Consider the following 17341-nt stretch of genomic DNA (forward strand, 5'->3'; position numbering starts at 1 on the left):
TTCAGGCACATAAAATACAGGAAACTCTAAACAGAAGAGAAACTCTTCCCACGCTACCCTCTAGATATCCCTATACAGGTTCCTGGAAACACATACACACTCTGCAAAAGAAGTCGCAAATGTGGTTAAAAAAAAAAAAAAAAAGCAATCAGCCTGACACACCCTCCCAGAAATGGTCATTAGAAAAACGTGGATCTATGCAGGGAAGCTGGAGGTGCCACATTCCAGAAGCCTTCAGAATGTGAAGGTAGAGTATGTTCCTTCTGCTTTAAGGAAGAAACAAAACTGCACTTTGACCTCAATTCTCCAAATGCGCATGCATTGCTCTTACTTCCTCAGCCCTGCCAACCCTGAATGCATGCAGTACAGATGCAACATCCCTCTGTCCCTTCACTCTCCTTGAGAAGTTAAGTCATGAATGTCAGGTTACTGTGTTCCAAATTAAGAAAAAGTTTTTCGTTTATGAAATAGCCAAGTAGAGCATCATCTGAAGAAACTAGAGACTGGTCGCAGGGCAGTGACATGCCTGCAAAGCACTTCACAGAAATTGGGCAGTCGAGTCATTTTTTAATGTGTGTGAATGTGGTATGTGTGAGTAGGTGGTGTGCGTGTGTGCATGTGTGTGTGTGTGTGTGTGTGTGTGTGTGTCTGTGTTCATGTGTGTGCAGGTTCACGTGCAGTTGGGTGTCTGAGTATGTGGAGGCCGGAAGCTAATTTTCAGTGTTTTTCTCAATTGCTCTCCACCTTTCTTTTACTACTGATTGATTGGTTGGTCAGTTGATTGGTTGGTTGATTGATTGTTTAGTTGGTTGGTTCTTTGAGACAGGGCCTCTCACTAAACCCAGAGCTCACTCATTTGGGATTTGCCTTTCTCTCTCTTGTCTCCTGAGTGCTGGGATCCCGGGTGCATGTAGCTTTTAAGCGGATGCTGGGGATCTGAACTCAGATCCTCATGTTGTATTGCAAACACATTACTGCCTGAGCCATCTCCTTAGCTATCTCATCCCCAGGCATAGCTAGTCACTCTCAGGCAGCAGTAAATTATTCAACTAGTCTCACTGAGAATCTTCATATCTTTACTGTAGACCAGATTCAGAAGCTAACAAATAAAACATAAGCCGCTTGCCTTTACAGGGCATGCAGTACAAGCAAATAGTGAATTATGAAACATTAAATGGAGATTTAGTAGAGACGCATGCTGTTCCTGGAACTCAGAAGAAACTCCTAGCATGAGATTAAGATGCAGTGGCTTCTAGGATCGGTATAATATAAACAACTACAATTGCACTTTGCAACAGAAGTCTGCAAGATGCAAATACCCTGAAACGGACTAGAGGACTTCCTGAAATTCACATTTACCACTCTGTCCTATTCTCCTGCTAAAACTCTCTTGCTTTTAAAAAACATGTTCTCCATTCATTTCCTGATTTACACATAGGTACCGTCCATGTCATCACGCACTGAATTGAATCTTCAGAAATGTCCTGGGATCCCTCAATTCCTATCTTGAGTGGAGAGCTAGGATCCTGTGGTCTTCATCCTATGAGTGCTGTAAGCAGACCTTGCAGTTCTTATTGTCCTATCCCTGTAATGGTAACACATCAAACAATTCCAACTTTACACACCCTCTGATATAGGGACATTTCAAAATGTAGATTTCTGCTGAGAAACAAGAGAAACACATTCCAGAGGCCCTTGGAATTCAAGGAGGAGCAGGTTTCTCCTGGTTTAAGGAAGTGACAAAATGACTCTCCTTTGCCCTCCATTCTTCAATCCATTCTTCCCACTCCAGAACACTCTACCAAAAACTGGACTGCTATTGATGAAGAAGTGGTCTCCTAATGTCACTGTATTGACACTGTAAGAAATGTGTCTTAGCATGCTGGGAAGACAGTTCAGTTAGTAAAGAGCTTGCCTTACAAATTCAATCCCCAGAGCCCACACTGAACAAAAACAACCAAAAGCAAGTGTGGTGGTACGCCGTGTTATCTCAGTGCTGGGGAGATGGAGGCAGGTGAGTCGGTGAAAATAACTCTCCTTCGCAAGTTGTAAGCCATTGAGAGACCCTGTCTCCAAAAAGATGGGTAGAATCTTGAGAACAGTATTTGAGGTTGTCCTCTGGTATTCAGAGACATGCATAAACATATACACAAACACAAAAAGAAAATAAAAGAAGAAAAAAGAGGAAAGAAAAAAAAGAAACAACTCAGTGTCCATTTGTGTCAATATTGCTCAGTTTATATACTTTTTCAGTATAAATCTGTAATGCTTCCTTTAATGACTCAATTTAGTAATGTATATTTTTAAACTCAATTATGAGTTAGAATGTAACTCATTATTGTACATAATTCATACATTCTAACTTTCAAGAAAGTCATTCATTAGAAAGTACTTTTAATAATCCTTAGTATTTGTATATAACACAATATTTCAAAATGTTAAAGCAAATAACTATCATTGAATTATTTGTTTAGTAGATAACAGTCTTTGTTCAGGTGTGTGTGTGTGTGTGTGTGTGTGTGTGTGTGTGTGTGTGTGTGTGTGGTGTGCATATGCATGTATTGCCTGAATTTATTTATACATACCACATGAATGGTTAGTTCCAAAAGATAAGTAGAGGGTATAGGATCACATGGAACTTTAAGATGGATGGTTGTAAGCAATTATGTGGGTGCTGAGAACCAAACCCAGGACCTTTGGGAGAGCAGTAAGTGTTCTAAACTGCTGAGCCATCTTTCCAGAGATATGTCTTCTTAAAATTTAGAATCCATTTGAAATCCAAATTTAAAATTTAGTGTATAAATGTGTTGGCTTTGTCACCTGCAAAATATATTCATCTACTACCAGAAATAAGCTACCCCAAATTGGCATATCTGGGACTAACTGAATTTGGTTTATGGGTATTTCCTTCCTTTCTTCACCGGTTTCTGATACAAGGATACTTATCTCCTTGGTGCTTTTCCTGAATGTCCTTGAAAAACATGGCACAGTAGAAAGGAATAATCCCCAGCCACATTTTATTTATATGTCCAGACAATACTTCAGTAATTCGTTTCACCATAAAAGAAATAACACTGAAAAAGGCAGACATAAGAATAGTCTTCCAAATGAGCAATATCTCACAGAATGAGGGGCTAAGGATTATTTCTGCCATTCTTGTTTGACTTTACTTGAAATTTTGATGTAGCTTATGTCACACTATCTGCCAGTACTGCAAAAACAAAGCCACATAACTACAGCAGCATACAAACAGTCAAACACAGCAATAAAGACTCATTAGCAGATACACAATATTTAACTAATTCCAAGAAAGGGCTTATATCAGAGGACAGGAACTCAAACATGAAAAGCTGTCTCCACAGGATTAATGAAGAAGGTTCATGGCAGGGTTTCTCATGTTAAATCGGGGCAGTAGATCCAGCTTATTAATTAAATACTTCCTGCGCACAGAAAGGCACTAAATTTCTTGAGTGAAGAGTGTCATGAAAGAAAGCATAACATCTGGAATGTATTTTTGTGATTTCTATACATTCTAAACAGATCGAATTTTTAAAAGATTATGTAAAAGCCAATGGATCTCGACTAAACAACTTACTGGAAACAGAGAACCCACAAACTCTAAAGAAGCTACTGCATATGTTGGTATATATGTTGACATCACACTAGACTCAGAAGAGCTTTGCTTCACCAAGTGTGCATTAACTTTTTGACAATGATCATAAGTTACTGAAAAATACCTCCATTCAGTTCTGCCATCGAAAGGGTATTCCCTTTGAAACTGACTTAGACCTAAGGGACAATTTCAGATGTAGTTTGATAGTGAGGCCCTTAAGTGAGGAAAGGTTAGAGATGGCAAAATGAGACACTGGTAATTGCCATAGACTGGCAATAAACTTTGCAGTGCAGTCTGGGAAGCCCTGTAGAAACACATTTATAAATACCCCCTGAGAAGTCCAACAAGTCTAGGAATCTGGGGTACGGCAGTACACCATAAGCAGCTAGCATCATGAAGTCCTGCAGTGCTTAGAGAGCCAGGAAATGGACCATATTTGCAGCAGTGTGCTGGCAGACAACAGGGCGCAAGAAATAGAGTAGTTTCTGAAGAGGCCATCTTTAAAGAAATACAGGAGTTTTCTAAAAGAAGGCATGCTTCAATAGTAGGACAGGTAGACCAAGTAATTTGAGAAGACATGGAGAAAAATATTTAGTTAAATAAATTTCAGCTGTAAGAAAGAAGCCTAATTGCTAAATATCAAAGATTTCTTATTGTAATAACCAGGCTGGAAAGCAGTTATATTTCCTATTGGACAGAAAAAAATGCCCCTAAGTTACAGCTGGGCTAAGGCAGAAGTTTAGAATTAAATAGTTCTGGCAATAAAAACAGACTTTGACAAATGTTACAAAATAGGATGCAAGTAATATCTAGCTAAGCAACCAACTATTTTTCCTCTTTGAGATTATTTTTATCTAATTTAACTTACTGACTTAAACATATTATGATATAGATATGCAATTAGTCTAATAAAGAGCTTCGTGGCAGCCAAGTTCAACTATGTTTGGACTTCTGTCGTATCAACTTTTAAGTTTATTTTCACTACACACACTTAGACATTGATTAACACATCACTTCAATCAATGAATTGACAAACTATACTTCCTCCTTTTCATGGGATAAGAAAATGATTCATAACTATATCTGAAGTTGACTTTTCTTGAGCAAAGTTACTCAAAGCTCTGAGCGAAACCTTCCAGAGGATGAGCTGCACTTCTCCAAAAAAAAAAAAAAAAATGATATAGAATGCATTTCATGATACGTGTCATATCTTGCATTTTCATTAACAAATTAAAATTCACGCTACATGGAGTCAGAGAATTGAGAGGGATGGTGCTGAAGGTCTGGGAATACCCGTTTTTCACATCTTCCATCACCTCTCCCACTTGCCCAAGAATCGAGAGGAGCAGCATGGAAGACACAGTGAGTATATACTGATGTTGCTGTTCCCAGTCAGCTAGACACCTAAAGAAAATACACCCTTGGGTGGTGAAACTTCCCAGAGGGTAAAATGCCTGCCAAGTAAGCCTTACAACTTAAACTATGTGTGCTTGTGTGGAGTCCAGGGTTTGATCTCTGGACTCCACACAAGCACACATAGTTTAAAATATACATAGAGATGTTATATAGATATAATGTTTTTTAATAAAGAAACAGAAAATGTACTCTTTCAAACTTTCTCTGCTTGATAGTTAATAAATTTGCATCATACTATAAAAAGGTCAGTCTAGTCTAAAGAACCTCACAGGTCATCATGGAGAGACACAAAACTTCTTCTTCATTGTTACTATTTGACGTTGCAGGGTTAGAAGAAACATAGGACACAAGTTATAAAGTGCTTATCACAAAGAAGGATCCAGCTCATTATAAATGTTGTAATGGTTGTTGATAAAATTATATCTCCCTGTTCTCAAAATATAAGAGAACGAGCTGCTTGTGTTTGCCAAAGTTCCAGAGGTACCTTCATCTTTAAAGCTTTCTTAGAAAGTCTTTCTTTGGAGGAAGACATCCTTAGGATGAGAGTACAGTCTCTGAATTGCTCTTTTTAAATATTTATTTACTTTATTGTATGCATATTCATGTGTGCCTCAGTGTATATATGTGTATTATGTGCATGCAGAAACCTGCAGAGGTCAGAAGAGAGTGTTAGATCCCCTGGAATGGAAGTTATGAGATACAATATGGGTGCTGGGAGTGAAACCCAGGTCGTGCATAAGAGCAACAAGTGCTTTTAACCACTGAGCCACCTCTCCAGCTTCCAGACAGGTATTTATTTATTCATTCATTTAGTCAGCCAGCATTTACTGAATATATATGAGCTATGAGCTAGGCACTAGTAATTTCTGATAGATATTGAGCTAACTCCAAAATACACTAAATTAAAAGCTGCAGTATGTGGAACACGGTAGAAGAACCAAGAACTATAAGAATACATAATAGAGCAATTGACTTAGCACAGAAAACCAAGAGAAGAAACTTCTACCCTAATATCTGAATTAGAGAAGGGAGGGAAAAAGGCAGAGCAGAGGAAGGACAGGAGTTGTGCTAAAGGACACCAGGAAATAAACACAGGGATGTGACTCAGGAAAGGTATGTAGATTTTATCTAAATTACCTCCAGAAGTAATGCTTTGAGGTGACTCCATGTTTGTGATGCCGGAGCTAAATACCTAAAATAAATAACCAGTCTAATTTCATAAAACTCTTTAAATTATGAATGTAATATAAATAATATAAGACCCAAAACCATATTTAAAGTTCTAGGTATCTGACTAAGTAATATGACCAAACAATTTCATTTTCAATGACTAAGAAGAAATATTTTTAATATCATATGGCTAATGTTTGTAAGCATAGATGGCCAAATTCATGTTTCCTCTTAATGTATCACACAGGCAAACATTTAAACTGAAAAATAAACAAGAATATTTTGTCATTTGATGAAGTTGCAGATGGCCAATTTTACATCTTCATAATTACCCTCAGCTCCCAAATGAAGCGTGTTTTCTCCATTAAGGTTTTCACTCAGCCTCTTTTTGTCCTCACTGCTTCTTTTACCCCATATTTCATTATTTATTGTTAACCGACACTCTTGCATACGATGATCATATCACTTGTAAAAGCTCATGTCCTTTATATAAAGCTAGTAGCTTTTGTCACTACCCAATAGGGAAATCAAGTAGAAGCTGTCAGTCATATAGTAGCCTAGGTTACATTATCAAAATGATATACCTGCGACATCATCTAATCCACAACCAAACAGCAAAGAGATCAGCTGACAGAGAGATAGACTGATCTGCGCCTGGCTGTGCTGGAAATCACTCCACTCACACATGAATATGAAATCTGATTTAATAGGCTTTCACTCTGTAATGACTTATGCAAGCACTGTCAACAACATAGAGATATATGAAAATCTTTTAATTCGGCTAACCTGAAAGTAATTCCATTTGGTTATTGAAAGTCATATCTATTGTTTGCACAATTTCTTTACTGTCGCTGTAACATGCTTCTGTGCTGTCATGTTGAAGATCTAGGCACCAAGTCAACTCTGCTGTTTCTCTTTATGTTTATAAAATGAAGAAACACATTTTAAGCATCCAATGGTTCTCTAAAAAGTCTCTCTCACCTTATAGATGGCCCTTATATATAAGCTGCATCTTTACAAAGACCTTCAGATTCTATTTCATACAATAGCACAAACTGCAATGTACACATACACACACACACGCACAGTTTAGAGCACAGATAGGTCATGCTACTGTTAGTAATACAGTCTCCTGCCAGGAAACAGCAAAGTGATCTTTGAAAATGTTTCTACTATTGTGAAAACATTCCCACAGGCCCAGTATCACTGTACTATAGTCACGGCAAGTGGTGTAAGAGTAACCAAAGTGTCACTTGTATACATGTAAGAACTTGGGATATAATCTAGTCCATGCAACAAATCCACCAATTGTCAAATACAAATAAGAGTAAATATATTATTTAGTGGGTATCCCGACTGGTTGAATATTTAGCACTACCGAATTCTATTTCAAAGCAAACTTAATCTACCCTGTGTCTTCTTTGCTGTTCTCTAGTCCAGGAGATGCAGCATCGTAGGTTTTGTGATCCACAGTTTACTAATTCTACTACCCCTTAACTAAGAAAATTTAACCTACCCACCGAAGACTTTTCTGACCAAAAACCTAGCATGACATATTACCGTCATGCTCGGAACCCCTGAACTACTCACTAGACCTGAAGTCTCAAGATATCATGGACTGTTAAGTCTGCATTTAAGTATGCATATCAGATGCCTTCAAACTGCCCACAAGCTTCTGGAAGGCAGGATGAACAGAAGAAAGTCCCTGTGTGCCTCACAACACTCAAGGCAACTCACTGTTCAATACAGGTCTTTAATATGAATACTATAATGAGTAATAAAGTACAATAAGAAGGCAAATAACTGCTACTGCAAGGTCATAAATGTTTCATTTTCTCCTTCGGGAACTTGGTATCAAAATAACAGTCTATAGTATAAGGAATGGCTTTAGAAGAAGAAACAGTGGCCGATTCCAAAGGCGTTAACAACGTTCCATAAATATGACTTCCAGGATCACAGTAATGGAATTATTTCTATGTGCCAACAGACCCAAGAGTGTTGCTGTGTAACACAGCCTTGCTATGATACTAAATTCAATGATTTAATGCGGTGTAGCCAGAGTCCACCAGACACCAGACGTTCCAGCACAACAGATGCACCTTAAGCTAGCAGTAATATTACACATTAAGTAAGAATAATATTACACATTAAATAGGAACCCTCAACCCTATTCAAATGAACAGGGCTGTTAGGGAAAGCTGCCCACACTGGGACTCACCCAGAGGAGCTTCTTTTTAAATCACAGCAGTTCTGCTCAGTCTTTTTGGTTAAACCAGGTGATGACAAGTCACTCTGATAATGTCCACTTACTTTTTTTTCGTGTGTGTAACTATTGAAGGTGTAGTTGTAATACGGAATTTCAGTCTGACCAAAGAAAATTATACTTTTGGCAGTCTTCAGGAAAATTCAGCTTAAATTAATGAGCCCCACTACCACAGTCCAGCCAGCAGTTTCTATAGAAACATGGGGTGTTACTTCAAAGGAAATAACAAATTCACTAAGGTACTCTGATAGACGCCTCCCAACTCACATCTAAGCTTCAAATTATAACCCTGTAATTGGCACCTGTTTAAAGCAAATACAAAGAGAAACCAAAACAAACTAATTAGTCTATAGCCTAGATGAAGAGTACTCTAGGTCGTCCCTGTCCCTGGTAACTATATTTTAAAGAGTTGGTCATTGCAGACATAAACTCACTGAGCTGCTGCTTCTACATCCTCCCTGGGGCTTTTATAATAACATCTCTTCACGTAAAATAGGTGAACAGTCTTTGAACACCCCTATGGGAAGGGAAGAATGGAGGGTGTGGGTTACATTTCAGGAGGAAAGTGCTCAACTGGGATGGGTTCATTAGTGAAAGCTGCTGAAACCAAGCAGGTTTTTTGTCCTATGGTGCTGGTGGGGACCTTAAGAGGCAAGGGGAGCAGACAACCAGGACACCAGAGCATCAAAATAGGGATCCATGACCTCCAAAGAGCACTTCTACCTGTACAGATTGGAGTGAATTTCAGACTTCCTTCTTTCGCTTTATACAGCATGTTCTACAAGAGGGTAAAAAACAGATTTGCTTCTAGTTCCGAGCGGGAGGGGCTGATCGTACACAGAAGGGAACCCCGCAACTCTGCCATAAATAGCCTTTCTTCTCACTCTGGATACTAGCCCCTTTGCATCAGCAAGGCGCAGCTTCCTCGCAGTAGCGCCATTCACAAATCCCTTGGTCGCCCCTTTGCGCACGCTCCCTGGGCGCTGTACTGTGTGCGCGAGTCCCTAAGACAGGAGCCAAAAGGTGAGGGGCCTGGCAGCCACCTGCTGTCAACGCGGGGCTCACTTTCTGCCCCGGTGACTCGACGCGAGAACACATACAGGAACACCCCACTCCCGGACCCCGCGAGCCCCGGGTGCGCCACAAAGCAATCTGTCCACTCTGCGTGGCGGGCTCCGGAGGCAAGGGCGAGCGGCGGTCGGAGCGCTGCCTGGGGCTCTCGCCTGCCCCACCGCACCGTCCCCGCCCCGGCCCCGAAAGCACCAACTCTGCCACGAAGACCCCTAGGGTGTAGGGGTGGGCCACGCCGCGCAGTGCCCACGCCCGCCTTGCGAGTCCCCCCCACCCCGCCAGCCCGCGGGGCCCGCGGCCGAGCCGGGCGAGTCACCTGGCGCTCAGCCCAGGCCGGTGCGAGCCGAGCGCACCGCGCTGCTACCTGGAGCTGCGGGCTGGTCCGGACGCGACGTCCACTCCCGGTGGTTCGGCCACTCTCTTTCAGCACTCCTCCCGCCGCTCCCGCCTGCGCCACCGCAGCTGCTCCGCAAGAGCTTCGCAGTCAGTCATGATGAGCGAGAATGGGAGCGGGCGGGGCGCGCGGCGGCCGTGGGTGGGCGGCGGTGTGCGCAGCGGGGCCGCGGGGCGGCTGCAGCGAGCGCCTCCCGGGCAGGCCGCGCTCCCGGCGGCAGGAGGCGGCGCCGCGGCCTCCGAGCGGGTGACAGAGTCGGGCCGGGCGGGGGCAGCCCGAGGGCGGCGCTGGCCAACCGCGTCGCTGGCTTCCGCGCACGCAGCCTGGCGCGGCGACACGCGCACACCCGCGGCCGAATCGGGGGAGGGAGCGGAGCCCGCGGAGCGCCGGATCCCCGCGCGCAGCGAGTCGCCTGGGAAGGTCGGGGCGCGCGGCGGGACGCTGGAGGCTCGGAAAGCGCTGAGCCGGGCTCTCTCGGAAATGCGGATATTGTCTTTCCGCTCCTGGAAATCGGGGTAATTGAAATGTTCTGTCCCGGTTTTCCTGTGTCACCCGCCCCGCGATCGTCCTGACAACTCTCTAGCTAACAAGGTAACAAGCAGCCAGCCTCCTTTCCTTTAAACAGGTCACGCCTCCCAGTTAGGGTTTGTGGTGATCAATTGTAAGAATAAAGAAGCCTTGAGACCGGCTGGGAGTGGACTTCTTTGCTACACGCGTGATCCTGGGGAGTATTCCAGAGTCAGTGACCAGCTTGACACCATTTGACTGATGACCCCTTGGAGAAAATTTGTCCCTTTTGAGATGAAAAGGATCTCTGATGCGTGGTAGGGTTGTTTACCTAATTTATTTCCTGGTGACCCTGTCTCCCCTTGCACTGCCTCATTTCCTTTAAGGTTGTATTGGGCCTGAGCAGTTTTCCACCCATCCTCTTCTTCATCTTTACTCCTGGTAAGTATGTCTGTAGCAGACAGTACAACACAGAGAAACCATTTAACTCTATCAGAAACATGTAACCCAGTCCACTAGAATCTAGAACCATGTTAAAGTATAGAGCGTCACACTGCCGCGTTCACCTATTGGCACATTTTATAAGCTTCTTGCTCAAAGTCCAAGGTCTTCATGGTCTGGTACACTACTTTATTGGGGAAACAGCCAGCGAGTGAAAATCACTCTGCACTTCTTTCAAACACACGTGCATATTTGGGTGCATGTTCTGGTTAGTCTGTCTGACTTCTGTGCTGACTGTGGAGGTGGGGGAGGGGAGTCAGTGTACCCTCTGAGTGAATCTTTATGATTGTGGTTATTATATGTTCTTCTCTGAAAATAACTGCTTATATTTTTATTATTAATATTCTTAATATATAGGACAAAACCAGAAACTCGGAAAGGAGGTAATAAATAACAAGGTTAGCGCTGCATTTCTCCTGTTGTGTGACTTAACGACAGTTACATATTTAACATTTTTGCTCACGCGCATCCAAGTGTCACAGGGTTCTCTCTAGTGAAATGCCTAGGATTGATTATACATGTATGCTTCCACACCAGTTTCTTTGGGTTCTGGGAGTCCTCCTGCTTGCACAAGGAGCAGTTTAGACACTGAGCCATATCTCCAGCCCCAAGCCTTTTATTTATACCTTTCTCGAGATGGTGCCCCTGTGACCCACTCTTCCGTGTCTCATGCAATGAGTCCATTGAGAATGGTTCAGACACATCATCAGGACCTGAACAGGACACAGCCAGGATGCCCTCGCTTTACTGTCCACCCAAAAGTACTGTATCAGTCACAAATCTTAGGCGTTCCTCAGAACTTTGGATGGTTGTTAATGAGCTGACCTAGCACCCTCTGTGTCCCAGGCCCGTTCCACTCACAGTGTAAGAACTTTAAGATGTGCTCACTTTGAGGAACAGACAAGGACTTTAATAATCTGAAAATACTCGAACTCACAGACAGAAAAGTTAGGAAAGTTCCCACCCCAGTCTTCAGGGGGAAAAATCTGTGGTTCCCGTAAAAGACAAATCTGTAGAACAGGTATTTCCACACATCTTCAGCTGGTGAGTTATGAGCTGGAAATAGACATTAGCTGTACATGAACTTTTTTTAAGTTCTGTCCACTTAAGAAGGATTGTGCTTGATCATACTGGGCAAGTTCTGACCCTTCTATTTACTTGGTTCTCTTTATCTTATTATGATCAATAGTGATTTTACTCTATGATGTAAACTTAATTATATGAGATATTTCAAGGGCATTTTGGTAACCACAGCTGACTGCAGTTTTCACAGTCACAAATGCATTCATAATTGGTGAGAACCATGACAATCTGTCAGTTTCCTTTTTCATTAAGACATTAAAGCGAACATTTTCTTATTTTATGAATTTTTTCCCAAATAAGGGTTAGAATTCATATGCACTAGACTAAAAGACACTTATGAAAGGATGATTCATTTTAACTATTTTTTATTTTTCTTATTTAAAAAAGTCTGTGTAGAAACCTCATTTATAAATTCTATTGGACACTTCAGAAGGTTAGTAAATGAATTATTCTCTTTTAAGATCGCTTCCTCTTTCAAGTAGATTTTCCCATTGCGACACGCTCAATGCTGTAATTTGTGTTGTGATAGAAACACAGGAAGCTAATAACTCTTTCCAGTTTGTTCATTCCCATCTCTTGTGCGTTTGCTGCTGTTAGGTTCCCAAGTGCATCTAACTGGCACGTTGAATGAAGATTTGGCATTGCAGTATTTGATGAAAGCAGAAAAATTCGGTTGCCAATTACATATGTGCCCCTTATGTGCACTGCGTTCCCACCATAGTGATGAGCCAAATTAGGCATTCCTAAGTAGTACCACCAAAATCGAAAAGTAGGGCTGAGAAAAGATAATAGAGATATCTTTTTTCTTTCTGACTCAATTACCAGTCATCAAATAATTTAGAAACTGAATTAACCTTACAATATTTGCGAAGCAATGTGGAAAAACATTTTAAAAATGAACTGGCGATATGGATCAGTAGCCAAGTGCTTGCTGCCTATGGGAACCTGAATTTGGTCTCCAGCATTCATACAAAAGGCAGGCACAGACAGTCATGCACACTGTGATTCTAGTGCTGGAGAGGCAGAGACAGAAGGATCTTGGGAAATCTTCGAGTTCCAGGTTCATTGAGGTTACACTGTCTCAAGAAATATGGTGGAAAGCAAGTGAGAAAGACACCTGGTATTCACCTCTAGCCCCCACATGCACATACATACACATATACACAAAATTGAACTAATTTTTGCAGCTCTTTTCTTTCCTAGGTATTGTTCCTTAGGATGACTGCTGTCCCATGAAAGCTGCCTGTGGATACCTGGGGAGAAGAGCAGCAATTCATGCAAAGCGCAGCTGGAACAGAAATTGGTTCCAGACATGAATGGATACAGCATGAGATGGATTCAGCTGCAGTTTGGGGCCCAGAGAGCATCAAAACTGCAATCTTAATGTGAAAGCACATTAATTGGTATAATCAGCCAGATAATAATGCATAGTAGACAAGAAAACTGAGTTTTCATGAGCATAGCAGTGGTAACTATTGCTTAGTAAATTGTCTGTGTGTGTGCGTGAAGAGACAGGGAGAGGAGGGTCTGGGGGAGGGGCAAGAAGGGAAAAGGAGAGGTAGGGAAAGAGATTAACACAACAGCAGGGTCTATTCATGAAGAAAGCTAGACGGAAACTGAACTCAGATAGGCGCATTAATCCACATGGGTTGTCTTTGCTGTCCTAGCCATCAACACCCAGGATTCACCATGTCAGGCAGGCTGGGGAACAAGACTTCCCTGCCACCAGGGATCCCACCTGCCACCATTACACAGGATTCTAAGCATGCCAGAGGAAGAGGCTAGGAAGTCGAAGACACTGTGGGTGTCTCCAACCCAGCAAAGAGTTGATCTTGAGTTTGCCGGAGAGGGTCCCAGTTTAGGGAGCTGAAATAGTTAAGGTGGGAAAGCTAAAAACACTAATGTCCTTTGAGTGCAAGTCTCTGAATTGTTTTCAGATATTATTTATTGTATCTGAAAAATCCATACAAACAGATTCGTCACTAGAAACTGCTTGTATTATTTCTTTATATTTGTTTCTGATTTTCAGTTTTGCTGATGAGGTATTTGAGAAACTAACTTCAGGATTCTTTGCCTCCTCCTGATGTAATTACCGTGTTTGAATAATGTATTTTGTCCAATAATGTATTTGAATAATGTATAGTGTCCAAACACTTTTTAAAAATATACTAGATTAATGAGTTAATTTGTTAATATGTTAATGTTTTGGATATGAATCATATCCAACAAAGTAGACTTTGAGTTTTCTTCTCTGTATTGTCCTAGCACCTATGTGATAATATGCATTTCTTGCCAACAGATAGGCTTGATACATCATAAAGTATCAGCTAAATCATTCCTAAAAAAGTATCTTGCTAAAATTTGAAACTAACAATAAACATATGAATAAATATATTTAACCCAGTAGCAACAGTAAAACTTCAATGAGAATGGATTTATTTTGCTTAAATATATGACAGGAAAACAGCACTTAATAAAATAGTCTACGCCACCTTAAACCAATACTATGGAAAGCTGAAAACTGGTTTTACCATCTGTCAGTTTCTATACTGGCAGCTTCACAAATGAGATTTCTTTTGAACAAAACATCACAGCAGGAGCTACAGACATGTGAATTGTAATTAAAATGTGAAAATGCATTTCCCAGTTTTTGTCATTTATAATAAATATATTGTTAAATATAGATTTATAAAATTATATGAAATCTAACCATTTCAATTTTCCTAATCTATACATTATTTCATCAGAATTTTGGTGTTCATAATGAATGCGTTTGCCTTTTCAACATGTGTTTTTCTTAGGTCTGTTTCACTCTTTAATGAGGGTCAGTTATTTTCTAATCATTCAAATACAAAAGATGAAGAAAGAAATCTTCATATTTTATATAGTCAATGTAGATCTGCTGAGGACAAATGTTATTTCTTTACATTTATTTAATGGTATTTTATATAAACAAAAATAATTATTTCCTGAAAAATATAAAGCCAAATAAGATCTTTAATTCTGTAACAAAAACTTTGCCTCCCTTTTATATTTTCAAAGATAAGAATATTCTAGTTCTTAGCTTTTCCATATCCTACAAAACAAATGGATAGCACATGATATGTAACCATTTGTGCAACACACATTGGATACGTGTGCAAGAACAGCAGTAAAATATGTGTTTCAAATTGTTGGCATATTAGCCAAAGTTGAAATAGCATGCTTATATTCAAAAAATTTAACCTCCATTTCTAATATGTGAGTGTTTCTAGAAATCCAGGTTAATTTTACAGTTAGTCAATATCCTTGACATTTGTTACTATAGAATTTATTGCACACATTTGCATTTTATATTCAAACAGAGTGTTCCTAACCTAGCCAGTGCAACAATGCTTTCTTTCTAGTACACTGCTTCCAACTTTACTCCAAACATTAACATTATTAAAAACAAGATTGGGACTGGAAAGACGGTTCAGCTGTAAAGAGTGCATACTCCTCTTACAGAGGAGCAGAACTGGGTTTCCAGCACCCATGTCAAGCAACTCAAAACTGTCATATGTAACCCAGCTCCAGAGGATCTGATGCCTTCTTCTAACCTCTGTGTGTACTTGTACTCATGACATACACCCACACACAGATACACAAGCATTTATATGATTAAAAGAATAAAATAAAACCTTAACTGTGCATTGGAATAGGAGTTTGTCACAAAATCACATGTTTCAAAATACAGCTGTCACCCATTCTTCAAATCACACACTTCTTACACTGTGGTGTGAAAACTGGGAGCACTAAGGCTTAGGATTCCCCCACTTGAACCTCAGTGGAATTTTGTGAAGACATCAACCAAAGAAAGCTGGGGACAATGGTGTGTGATTTCCTAGCTCTGTAATCACTACCCACTTTGTCACTGTGCATCTCCCACAAATACACATAGTTCTCTAAAGTGATAATGGCTGATTGGATCACAATTTTGTAAGTTGAAAATCTAGTTAGGCCTGTCCACATCACCATGCAGGATCACAAGTGTGAAAGCCGAGTTTTGTATATACAGGTTCTCATTTTGAGTCTCTGAGGTACACAGCCACATCCAAGCTTCCTCTCCTGATAGAATACTGCTCCTTGTGGTCCAGAAACTGAGATCTTTGTTTTCCAAATACGTGACTCTTTACCTACCAAGAGAAGCTCCAGATCTCCCTAGTACACATCTTGAATTTCCTCTTATTTCACCAATGAGAGAAAACTCTGCCTTTAAAGGAACCCTGTGATGATGTTATCGGATTGAGAAAATCTTATCTTATGTTGACTGTGAATATAATATTACTAATCACCCGAGTAAAATCATTATCTGCACAAGCTCTATATACATTTAAAGTGGGGATGAATATGTAAAACAATGAGGCATATTAGGGGTTAACCCACAGTTCTGCCAATCTCCTTCACTAGACTAGAAGCCAAAGGTGAGCTCAGGAAACACTTGCTTATCGTTATATTTCAGAAGCACTGGATTAGGGCAGAGGAGTAGTTCTGTCATTGTGGATTCACTTTGAACTTTTGTTCACAATTTATGTGTTCTAGGGGTGTATTGTTGTCTAGTTTTATCTGAAAGACTTGTATTTTCTTTAAACCATTGGTGATCTTTGGTCCCTGGTTATTTTTTATAGGTTGTTTTTTCTTCCTAGAATGACTTAAAAATGAGAATTGCAGCTATCATTGAAACAACTCAATAAGGTAATAGAAACTCATGAGAATTCCTTCAAATCTATATTAATCATGTTACTCTCTAATCACTGTTATGTTGGTTAATAACCAAAAGCATCCTCGTCTCTATAGCAAACATCAGAAAAATCAAACTTGGAGGGACACTAACCATGCAACATATTTGCTGTTAAATTCACTAAGTAAGTCCAACGCTAGGGACAGAAAAAAATGTTTCTTACAACTGACCAAGGTGCAGAGAATAAGAAACTGAAGAATTCTCAGTCCTAAAAAGGGAACATATATAATGCAACGATTCATTGAGGAGAAGGAGTGGAGAGAATGGAAGAGCCTGCAGTGGTGAATACTATGAGGAACATTATGTTCTGGATAGCAGGACAGCTGCAGATGCAATCTCACAGCTGCTGCATCAGCGTGCTCAAAACTTGTGGAAGCACAACTCAAACCAAATTGTTGTAAGGAGACAGGATTGTGAACAAAATCCAAGCTGTACAGAAAGTGGCAGATGTTAACTGATGGGAGAGGAAGGCACATGTTATTTAAGAGTGGAGCCCCTGGTAAGTCAACCAGTCTCCAGTAAAGATGACACCCAAGAGTATGTGGGCAATGCAAATTGGTCTTG

General features: G+C 40.6%; 1 protein-coding gene and 1 long non-coding RNA gene across 3 annotated transcripts in view; one reads left to right on the top strand and one right to left on the bottom strand.

Moving 5' to 3' along the window:
* The window catches only part of Ccser1 (coiled-coil serine rich protein 1), a 626740-nt gene extending 616631 nt beyond the window's left edge, over positions 1-10109 (bottom strand). For both annotated transcript variants that reach the window (XM_038318799.1, XM_038318800.1), the window contains exon 1: positions 9898-10109. The gene's annotated coding sequence lies outside the window, so the exon portion shown is untranslated. The remainder of the gene's footprint in view (positions 1-9897) is intronic.
* Positions 10110-10284: 175 nt separating this feature from the next.
* LOC119807804 lies at positions 10285-14424 on the top strand. The gene is made up of 3 exons (XR_005284356.1): positions 10285-10442; positions 10553-10751; positions 13222-14424. It is a non-coding gene; the product is annotated as an uncharacterized LOC119807804 (long non-coding RNA).
* Positions 14425-17341: the final 2917 nt, after the last annotated feature.

This window comes from Arvicola amphibius, chromosome 2, assembly GCF_903992535.2.
Source record: "Arvicola amphibius chromosome 2, mArvAmp1.2, whole genome shotgun sequence".
Taxonomy (NCBI): Eukaryota; Metazoa; Chordata; class Mammalia; order Rodentia; family Cricetidae; genus Arvicola; species Arvicola amphibius.